Source organism: Danio aesculapii, chromosome 17 (genome assembly GCF_903798145.1).
Source record: "Danio aesculapii chromosome 17, fDanAes4.1, whole genome shotgun sequence".
NCBI classification, from domain to species: domain Eukaryota; kingdom Metazoa; phylum Chordata; class Actinopteri; order Cypriniformes; family Danionidae; genus Danio; species Danio aesculapii.
In genome coordinates, this window is record NC_079451.1 from 10986133 (window position 1) to 10997880 (window position 11748).

At 37.3% G+C, this 11748-nt stretch overlaps 1 pseudogene; it reads right to left on the reverse strand.

Annotated features, from left to right (window-relative positions):
* Nucleotides 1–811: 811 nt before the first annotated feature.
* LOC130244654 (AP-5 complex subunit mu-1-like) lies at nt 812–9215 on the reverse strand (annotated as a pseudogene).
* Nucleotides 9216–11748: the final 2533 nt, after the last annotated feature.

An 11748-nucleotide genomic window follows, 5' to 3' on the forward strand; every position in this document is an offset into this window, starting at 1 on the left:
TATAAAGCACTTTTCTGGATACTCAATGCATTTACACATTTGGGGAACTCTCCTCCAGGACCTCGGTTTACCGTCTCATTCCGACAAGACGGCACTCCATGAGCAGTTTAGATTTCCCCTTCAATATACCGGGGCATTAGGACCCACACAGATGCAGGTTGAGCGCCCCCTGCTGGTCTCACTACACCATTTCTGGCAGCAACCTAGCTTTTTCCATGTGATCTCCCATCTAAGTACTGACCAGGTGTAGCCCTGCTTAGCTTCAGTGGACGATCATATTATATGGTCCTGAGTATATTATAATACTTGTTATCACAATATCATTATAAATCGGGCTAATTTTCAGCCTATAAAACAAGTCATATCTACAAAAAACAAATAGTCAGACAGTGAACATTTAATATTAAATTTTTCACAGATTTAAAAAACTATACAAGTATTGTAAATATGCCTGACAAGTCTGATTATCAATGTTTTTCCAATGAAAGGCATTTTAGTTTAGTAAAAAAAATTATTATAAACAATTTTTTCTGCTCAAAATCAGTGATAAACATTTTTTAAAATGAACTTTTCTGTAATTTTGTGATGCGCTTTTGACATTTTTTGTATTTCTATTTAGCTTTATTTGTATATTTAAATAAGTAAATATTTTATAATAAGAAGAAACATTTAATATTTTATTTGACAGGTTTGAAAAACTATCCAGTTTATGAAAGTCGGACCGTAAATGAACGCTAACGCTGTATAACAGATTTATCACATTAATTTATCACAGACAACACTTTTGTAGAAAATATGATTTAGTGGCTGATTCTTGTTTAATACCTGCAGTAATTTATTAGAATATTCTCATGTCACAGAACAGTGAGTCCAGAAGAGACAGGAGCATCGCCTGTGGAGTTCCAAATGTAATATTCTGAGGAGACCAGCTCTCGGGCTAGATGGAAATAATGAAGAAAATATTAAATTCAAGTTTCTGTCTTAATGTTTTATAGAACTTTTCTGAAAGTAAAATATCAAAATGGTCTTTTTATAAAGATAATATGAAATTCAAGTTTCTGTTTTAATGCTTTATAGAACTTCTGAGAAAGTAAAATGTCAAAATATGAGTTAAAATAATATTTGTCACATTCAATATTCAATATTTATTGTATTTGTTGATATAGATGTAAAAACAAAACAACATATTTATACTATAATTAGTATAATCAAAGTGATCATACAAATTTTTATTAGATTTATATACTGTAAGTAAAATAAAGTTAACTAAGTTTTCTACCATGTTATCAAATGATATTGTAAAAAAAGGCTGATATATCAAATTTTTTCAATGAAACTAGAGTTTGAATTTAGTAAAAATTTGTAAAATTAGTAAAAATTCGTGATAGCCAATCTTTTATTTTTTTTGATTGCTTAAATTTCTTTATAAAACTAAATGACACATTCCAATGTACTTTTTCCCTATGTTGGGGGGAATGTAATGTGCTTTTGTCATTTTTAATTAGGTTTGCTATTTAGCATTTCCTATTTAGCTTTATTTTAGCTTAGAATTAGTTTTCTTCATTATCTATTCAGTTATATGCCAAGGCAACATCTAATAATCATCTAATATTTGTGTCTAATATTTATTTCAGCTTTAATCATAGGTTACAGAAACACTCACTTGTAACAATCCGTGGTTTAGCGGATGAGGTAAACCTGCACTGAGTGTTGGTCCACACAACAGCCAGACAAAGTCAAATCTGGCACTCGGAAATAAAGCTGAAAAGACAACAGTAACACATACACAACATCACATTAGTTGAGGTTACAATTTAATAATCACAAAATGAATCAATCATTTCACCCTCACTTTTACATAGGCAGTGAGTCCTGTGCAAAGAGGGTCTGTTGGTCCTGCAACAGTCCCTGAAAAATGAACAGACCCCTCCAGAGTTGCTTCACGAGACTTTGGAAACTTCTGACCTGGGGAGGTAAAAAAACACATACAAATAGCCCTCCTGTGAATTTCTTTTCTTTTTCAAATATTTCCAAAATTAGGTTAATAGAGCAACAAAATTTTCACAGTATTTCCTATAATATGTCTTCTTCTGGAGAAGATATTTTTATTTATTTTTGATTATCTACAAAACAATGATTTGCCTAATTACCCTAACTGCCTAGTTAAGCCTTTAAATGTCCTTTTAAGCTGAATACTAGTATCTTGAAAATATCTCGTCAAATATTATGTACTGTCATTGTGGCAAAGATAAAAGAAATCAGTTATTAGAAATTAGTTATTAAAACTAATATGTTTAGAAATGTGTGGGATAAAAATGTTCTTTAAGTTAAACAGATATTGGGGGAAAAATATAGGGGGCTAATAATTCAGGAAGGCTAATAATTCAAACTGTTTTATATAATTAGAATAATGTATATCTGTAAATCCAAAAGAAAAACTGGCATATTAGGAATGTATGTACTGTACCTAAAACCCAAACCAGTAGGTTCTTTTCTTTGGACACCTCAAGCTGTCCTGAGCTCACTTTGACCTCCACACTGCCCATTAGATTCCTGTGAAGAAACATGCAGGAGGACACTATTGACCCCTGATTTTTTTAGAACTTCTGATTCCGTTTCCTATTGGAGAAATGACTAGGACTAAACAAATGGCAGAAACGGTCAAACTACTGCGTCTACAAAGAAACGTGTTCATGACTATACATAAAAAAGCAAAAAAAAAAATATAATAAGAAAATATCAGTTTGCAACATCAAGCAGTATAATAAGCTGTTTTTAACGTATAATAATGAATGGAAGTGAAAAAAGATTCCAATGACTGAGCCCCACTTGTATGTCAAAAATAAGGTGAATAGCAACCATATGCATTTCCCAAAACCATTGTAGTCAACTAAGATTGCAAATTTAGTTGTTTCAATTGTTATAGTTTTAATACATTGTAGTTTCGTGAATCTGTGTTTCCCGAATCCATCATTTCAACGAACATGTCGTAAACAGCATCACAATCTTGTGGGTTAAAGCAGAGTTCCTGGCTTTGTTCTATTCTGAGTTATCCACCCTATGCCCTATTCCTTTCAAACACTTAACTATCCACTTTGAATATTTTTAAAAAGATTAAAGTTGTCATGTTTTATTATCAAAAGTACTAACATAATAACTATGGATCATACAGAACTATGAATCTCTGACAAAATTGATGATGCATCATAGTTTGGTAGCTCAGAAGCGAGTTGTATACTTACTGGTTGAAGAATGGAATGTGTGCCTCACAGTACTCAAAGCTGTTTTTGACACTTTCATGAAGCTTCAGGACAACATTACCTTCACTTGATTCTCCTCTGCCTTCAGCTTGCTAGGAGCCAAGAATTGGAGGCACAGGCACCTAAAAAAGTTATAGATCCTACATTTATTGGCAAATAATATAAAATGAACATAAATGTTTAGGGTCAATAAGAAATTAATACTTTATTAAGCAGGATAGATTAAAATAATTAAAAGTGGCTTTACAAAACAAATCCATTTCAAATAAATACATAGTTTCAGTCATGAAACCAGAGGGAACTGTCAACGGCAGGGGTCACCAAATTCAGTCCTTGAGGGCCGAACCGAACAATAACCTGAACAAGCTAATCAGGCTTTACTACTTAAAACTTTCCATGCCAGGAGTCTTGAGGCAAAATGGCCCACCAGGACTAAGGCTGAATTCCAGACCAATTTTTATGTCCTTCAATCACTAACTTCCCTCCATCTAGTTCACTCCGATGTACATCACTGATTACGTCACACAAGTCTCACAATATTGACGGAACATCTGAATGAGTTTCAGAGGAATGCCCTAAACCCTTGAGCAGGCAGGAACTAGACTGTTGTAAAGTCATTCTGGGACATGTGCTGGAGTGGACATATGAAGCCAACTTGCTCCCTTGGTCAAAATCGAAGGATCGAGGGTGTGTCTGTGTAAACTTCCCTCATTCATTGAGAAGTGGAACACACTTTAAAATAGTGGTGGGTATTCCCCCGAGGGAACAAGGGATGGGAAAGTGTGCAAGTGCGTGTCTAAAAGTGGAGTGGAACCCACCTAAGTTTGGTAAATCCTGATCTAGGGCCTCAAAGATGCCCTAAACTGCCTAAAAAAATCATTTAAAAAACAATGAAACATTTTAAAATATTGTTTGTAAATAGGCTCAGATGGTCCTAGAACAGAATGTCCAACTTGCTTCCTAAGGAACTTCAGACTCAATGGTGTGTTGTCAATGGGACACATCACCCTTCAATCATAGCCACTAATAAAAGTGTCGTTCCAAAACAAAGTGCTCAAAACTGGCCACTTTAAAGGGCCTTTCGAACTGAGGAATTTCTAAGATGGGAACAAAGTACACGGTGCAACTTTTTGCGATTTTGATGCGATTTAGCATGTACCAACTCACACTGTACCGGGAAGATCATATGCGATGTAAAGCTCAAAGCGCACAATTCATGTGCTCACAATAAATAGTCCGACTGGTCAGCAGAGATTCGACTGTTTCACAATGCATATGAAATCACCACATCAGCCTGTTTAATGGTGGTTGACAAACATCATATGATGTATTTATGCCATGCAATGGGAAGTAGTATAAAGCTGTATCTCGCAAATATATAAATAGAATATCATACACTTTTAACTATTTCTGTACACTCTGGAATATATCCATTAATACTGCACCATAGTACCCCCTGTAAACTCAGAAGTGTGTACGTGTCTGAGTCTTTTTTTGTGCTGGTACAGTAAGGGTGCAAACACCGAGTTTAACTCAATTGATTCGTAGCTCTGATTCAACTGTGTGATTCCCTCACAATGGACCAAAATATCAGAAAATGATCTGATTACAGATCGGGAAAGTTTAATCACCTCCCCTTTCCCTTGTACACTTGATGAACATAGCATAATAAAGCTGAAATTTGGCCCGATTCATAGAAGAGTCGCACAAGTTCAAATTTGGCTCCAAATCAGACACAAAAATCTCACAATGTATGCCCAGCAGGTACAATCGATGAACACTTCGGACACCAATTATCCATTGTTCAGGGAAGTTGTTTGGTGTTGCTCATTGCTTTCCATTCGGAAGGGTCATCCCTATACCCTAATATCCTCGAAGCAGTCACTCCAGGGGGGTAAACTCTTCAAAAGCATTAGGGAATAGGGACGAATCCTTCTAAATGGAAGGTTGTATCATTAGAAAATTCTAGGCCAGTGTGTTGAAGCTGGTTGGAGGTGGAATTTGCAGCATATTGCCCCTCCAGAAACAGAACTGGACACCCCTGGCCTAGAAGGTCCTGAAGTTTCCACACTGCATGAAGCTCTTCTGTGAACTCATACCATGTAATAAAAATCAGTTTCCCTGATAAAATTGTGAAAACTGGAGCCCAAATTACATTTTTGAGATGCAAATCCAGCATAGGACAAACTACTGTCAGAACAAGATTTACCTGTGAGGTGTAACTGCAGAGTCTGAAAAGCTCCAGAGGTGGTGAGAAAGGGAACTTGTATGGTCCTGAAAAGGCAGAACCGTCATTTTCGTCCACACTGCAGGCGGTGAGAATGCTTGCATCCAGAGATGTCACACAGGGATGGACAAGAATGTCCTGCAGTGGTGACCCATTGGGAGGGAGTGTGAGGGTGACGGTCACATTGGGTAGAACGCCTTCAACCTCACACTGAAAAACATGAAGGCATTAATTTAATACCAATTCATAATTAAAAGCAAGCGCAAATCTAAATATGCAACAAGGGATGCACTGAATTGAAAGGGATGCCAAAAGAAAACAGCCAAAAAAGGCTATGCTGAACCAACAGTGGGTTCATTGTTCCTCTAGCTGTAGTCACTGCTCAGAGCGAAGAGCTTTCAGGCCAGACATGGAAAACACTGCGCCATGAACCCATTCATTTCAATAGCTTGTGCCATGCAAGGGCGGTTTGTTGCTCTGTGGATTAATCTGCTCATGAATACATTTACTTATTTATGCATTTACTTGTTCATGGTTAATAAAATTTTACTGTCCATAAAAGTTTTTTTAAGTTGTTTTTTTAAAATCAGCATAATTTAAGTTGTTCAGTTTGTGTCATTTAAACTGTATCAGAACAAATTTATCTCGATGATATGAGAAAAGTTTGACAAAATGTACACTATAGATGCAACACTATCAATACTTGATAACTGGCCACAGCCTCTATGACAAGCCTGTAGTCTTTGCTGTCAACCAGGTACATACAAACCTCACTCAATCACTTTCCTTCTGCTTGCTCCCTTCTTTTGTGTTTTGTCATGGTGCGCAACCCCGGTGCCGGGAAACACTCTCTCATACACACACTCACTCACTATTGCCCTTTTTGCTTTTAGCAATACAGCATGTCTTTGTACTGTGTGGGAAACCGAAGCATAAAAAACCTGACAGTAAAACATGCAAACTCCACACATTAAATGCTTCCTGGCCACCCTGGACTCAAACCTTCTAGCTGTTAGGCTAAGGTGCTAATCACAGAACACCTTTCATGTAAACCTGAACTGTACTGAGCAGTATTTTTCCAGACACGCTGCAGCAGAGTGTATCAATTCCTTAATTTATAGTTCGTTATATGAATTAATTTTGGGTATAATGTGTCAGTTACATTACATTGTCTCCTGTACCTGCAACTATAAAAATGAAATCTGGTGTCTGCAAAATTTTGGTTTGACTGTAAGCTCAGCAAACAGGATGGGAACTAACCTTACACATGACCATGCCGTAGACATCCCAGATATCCTGTCGACTACTCTTGCCGTACTGCATGGACCTCACCTTCTCCAGTAAGGGCACACACCTTACGACCGCCCTTCCTCGATGGACCCCTGCCTTCCAGGCTGGTTGTTCTGAGCCCCTCCAGGGCTTGGAGCTACAGCAGAAGGCACCCAATCCAGATGTAGGAGGGGTGTCCAGTGGCCTCCCCAAGGGCAAATCTGCAGGAGTACCGATGGAAGGGCCGCCAAGCGGGAGGCCAACACATCAGCCTCTGGTTACCTCCAGACCCACAGAGGAAATCCTGTAGGCCGGACAAAAAAGCTAGCCCTGAGAAACTGAGGCCAGGCTGGGGAGAGGTGGCCGCGGCTTCAGGGGAGCCTCCACAAGAGGAAGACAGGCTAGGATTAGCGTTCCCTGAGTGACTGTGAGCACAGGCCAGAGGGTTCTCACCACCCTGTCCATTGATAAGGAGTTCCACAGCCGTAGAACGTGCTGACGGGCACAGTCATCCCGTGTATCTACGTAAGGTTTGTCAGCATCCACCAGCCCAACTCTGTCAACAGTAGCTGAGGAATGACTCGGTCCTCGGAACGGCCACATACTGAGATCCAGCCAAGGATTTAGCACGAAACTCAACTGTGGGGAATCGCACTGAAGGAAGAAAATAAAAAAATAATACCGGCATGGGACACAATGCTCTAAGGAAAGGCTAAAGATTTCAGAACAACGTCTGTCACTGGATCAACCTCTTGAGATCCGAGGAGTAAGGTTTACGATTTACGCAATCACTGGCTTCCGTTACATAAGGCAAATATAAACATCCAAAACATCATTCAACTCATTTCTCAGACTCATTTTATTTTTGTGCCTTTATTAGCTTTTTTCTCACCTATTTACTGGGTTAAAAATCTTAAATTATTCCATCTCCATCTGCTGGTGAAAAAGCAGCAAGCGATCTTTAATCTGCAATCCATTGCTTTTCCTGCAGTTCCCCGGTGTAATGTAGAATTTTAACAGGCTAATTTGAACCACTGAATTTATGGAAGCGAATATTTGAACTGAAATAAACGAACTGAAAATTTCCTTTTGCATATTATACATTGTATTTTTTAAAGATCATTGATGTTTTTAAGTGAAATCTGTAAATTGAATATGAATTATTGAATTTATAAGTATAAGAACGTGTGCAAAATATTTTTAGTTGAAATATTTACAGCTTAAATAAACAGCTTGTTAAATTTCAGGACCTAAAAAAACAAACCCTGGAATTCAAGTCATTAAAATTCAAAGCAATTGTTAATTCGGTGTATTATTTTTTCAGTTTGTGCTAGTCAACAAGCTTTTTAATTCAATACTTTTGTCATTGATTTTGTTCCATAATTTAAACACTGAAATATATGTACGTAAGTGCTCTATTTTTGTAAATATTCAAGGGTCGTTTGATTATTATCAGTTTTATACCACCTGTATTTTGTTGTACAAAGAATTCTTCATGGGTTTACACGTTATGCTGGTGGTGTAACAAATATGATAGTTTTGCTAATATTCGATTCAAATGGTCTCATTTAATAGATTTCCCTCATATGCATATTAAGATTTGCATAAAAATTATGTACATTAGTAAAATTGAACTGCTTGAATTGAACGTTAAAGTAAATGGGAGGCGAAGCAGTGACGCAGTAGGTAGTGCTGTCGCCTCACAGAAAGAAGGTTGCTGGTTCGAGCCTCGGCTGAGTCAGTTGGTGTTTCTGTGTGGAGTTTGCATGTTCTCCCTGCGTTCACGTGGTTTCCTCCAGGTGCTCCGGTTTCCCCCACAGTCCAAAAACATGCGGTACAGGTGAATTAGGTAGGTTAAATTGTCTACAGACATTTAAAAAGAACTTGTTTTAGAGCAGCAATTACAATACCGTGATATCGCAAAACCGTGATTTTTTTTTACCCAAGGTTATCATACCGTCAGAATCTTATACCGGCCCATGCCTATTTGGAACCAATTAAGTAAATAGTGAGTGAATAATTTTACTTTTTGGGTTAATTATCATTATTTGGGTGAACTACGAGTTAAATAAGTTTGTTTAGTAATACTGCCATTCTAAACACCAGCAAAACAACATTGCATTTTAGCAAAAGCAGTCAGTTATGCTAATAGTCCATTATAGACGATGTCCTCACCTGGAAAACCGCACTTTTCCAGATTCACCCTTTTCGTTTGAGACAATCCATAGTGCTCGTATACTCATACTGCTGCTTCTCTCCCTGTGGAGGACTTGGACTAATCTAACATGCCAAATACTGTTCAATTATTAGCCTACTAAGTAAGATATGTATGAAACAAAATCTATTTAATTTTTCACAGTTACAGCACTGACTGACCGATAACTTAAGCTCTTAAGAAACATGTTTAAGGAAAATAACAGAAAAAGAAGAGCTCTCCTGTCACGTTACTCCCATATGACAGCTTCTGCTTCCTGTTTGTTAACAATCACGTGACATCTTGAGGCGTGGTCGAAAAAATCGTTCCGGGCGACAGAGCTGACATGGGATCAGCGGTAACAAACCGAACAGTTTTCAGCTGCATTGTAGTAGAACATCAAAACTGATCCCAGACCTGCTTTCAAGCGCATAGCCTACGCATCCTCACCCGTATCCCGTCTTTCTATTTCCGGCCCGGTCATGGCAGCTGGACGCAGGAAGCAACTGTTTTCAGAATAGATATAAATAATAAGGAGCAAACTCGAAACTACGTCGTTTTAAGACGGGTTTGCGGATATACCGTTGCTTTTTGCCTGCTTGAAACATGGCTACGACAGCTCAATTATTCGAGGTGGGTCTGTTTTTGTTAAAGATGGCTCGAAAGCTGTCACGGTCTGCATTACAGCTTGCAGAAAAAAACGGTTCATAGTTATAAAAGTGCGTCACGTGCTGTTTTTGGTTATTAGCGTGCTGTATTTAACGTTGACGTTTAGTTGAGACACATAATGAATGATGCATGCACTAGTAAACACCAATCTTCAATTTTCAGCTGTTCTGTTTTGTGTTGTCATCATCTGTTTAAGCAAAATTATAAACATAAAACTAATTTCCGCCGTATAAACAATCCACATTGTCATTCTTTTTTATGTGTGCATGTCATTTTGCGTAGTCTTCTTCAATATCATGCGATTTATATGTACATTGTTTTATTTATTTTTATCATTTTTTCTTACCAGGAGCCCTTTGATGCTGATGAGTATATTGAGAGACTGGCATGGAGAACACCTGGAGGAGGTTCCAAAGGAGGTGCAGAGGCATTTGACCCTAAGAAGTGAGTTACACAATATTTTATGATTGTCATAAACATACTCAGCTGTAAAACGTCAACACATTCTTGACTTGCAATTTGTTTCTCATGAGGTTGATACTCATTTTGAGAACAAACATAGATTTGCTTATGTACAATTTCCTTCTTGAAGTCGATATGTGTTCAGGATTAGGCATGGGCCGGTATAAGATTCTGACGATATGATAATCTTGGTTAAAAATATCATGCTTTCATGGTATTGTGATTACTACTCTAAAATGTATTCTTTTTAAATGTCTGGGTAAAAAGCAAAAGCTTTTTTTCCCCCTTTGAACAAAATACATTTCATTTTGAGAAACTATTTTGGAATCGTAAACGTCCCAGCAGGCACAGGGCATCAACATGACGTCAGATTGATGTTGTACTCCAACATCGTGGGATGTTACATTTTGTTTGGAATTAAAAATCATGTTGTTGTCAGAACACAACGTCAGGCCAACGTCTAGTCTAAAATCAACCAAATATCAGCATTTTATGATGTTACAGCTTGATGTTGTGTGAATGTTACCACTGACATCTATTAGCGTTGGTTTTTGGTTGCCATACCTGACGAATAAATGTCAGTATTTGATGCCAATATGACATTGGTTTAAGATGTTAGCTCGACGTTGGATTTTGGCTGCTTTCCAACACAACCTAAAATCAATCAAATATCAACGTCATTTGACGTTGTTATTGGGCGTCAAATTAACGTTGTACTTAGATGCTGGCTAGACATTTAATTTTAGTCACCTGATGTCACGACCAACATCTAACCTAATATTAACGTCTTATGATGTTGTGTGCCTGCTGAGGATGTCAGGCTAAATAATTCAAATAAATCATTCAATCAATCAGTTTGCTGTCTTCATTAGTTTCAACAACACAGATTTCTGTACAATTGAAAACGGAATCTTTGGAGATCTTTTCTGCTGGAGATACTATTGTCCTAAAAAACAAAAAAAAACATTTAAAAAAATGTAAAAAAACTTAAATATAAAATCTTACACATACTTAACACAGCAGAAATTTGGGCGGTTTTAAAACCTTGACTTTCCAAACCATGGTATACATTGAAAACGATTATCGTTCCATGTCTATTCAGGATAGTTCACAAAAAAAAAAATTCTGCTAATAATTACCAAGCCTTATATCTTTCCAGTCACCTAAGACCACAAAATAAGATATTCAGATTAAACCCGAGCGCTCCCTCATCCCCCATATACAGCAGCTCTCCTTAGATGTTCAAAATCCAGAAAAGGAACCAAAAACATGTCAAATGTCAAAACATTTCATGTGACTTCAGTGGTACAACTGTAATTATACAAACCTCCAAGAACAAGTTTATGTGCCAAAAAAAGCTAAAAATGTTATGCTGCTGACTCTAATAACAAATACATAAAGCAGTTTTCGTAAAGCAACATTTTTCCTGAATTGCGTAACCTTAATTGGAACTACCTGAGGGTGAGTAATTAATAACTTTTATAATTAATAAATTTTTGCGTGAACTAATACTTTAAACTTGTTTTCTTTTACCTACACATACTCAAGCACACGTGATGCTCAGGGTCTTTTTAGCATCTCTTGATTTGAGGATATATGAATACATGAAAGGTGGCACGGTGGCTCAGTGGTTAGCACAGTTGCCTTACAGCAGGGGTCACCAATCT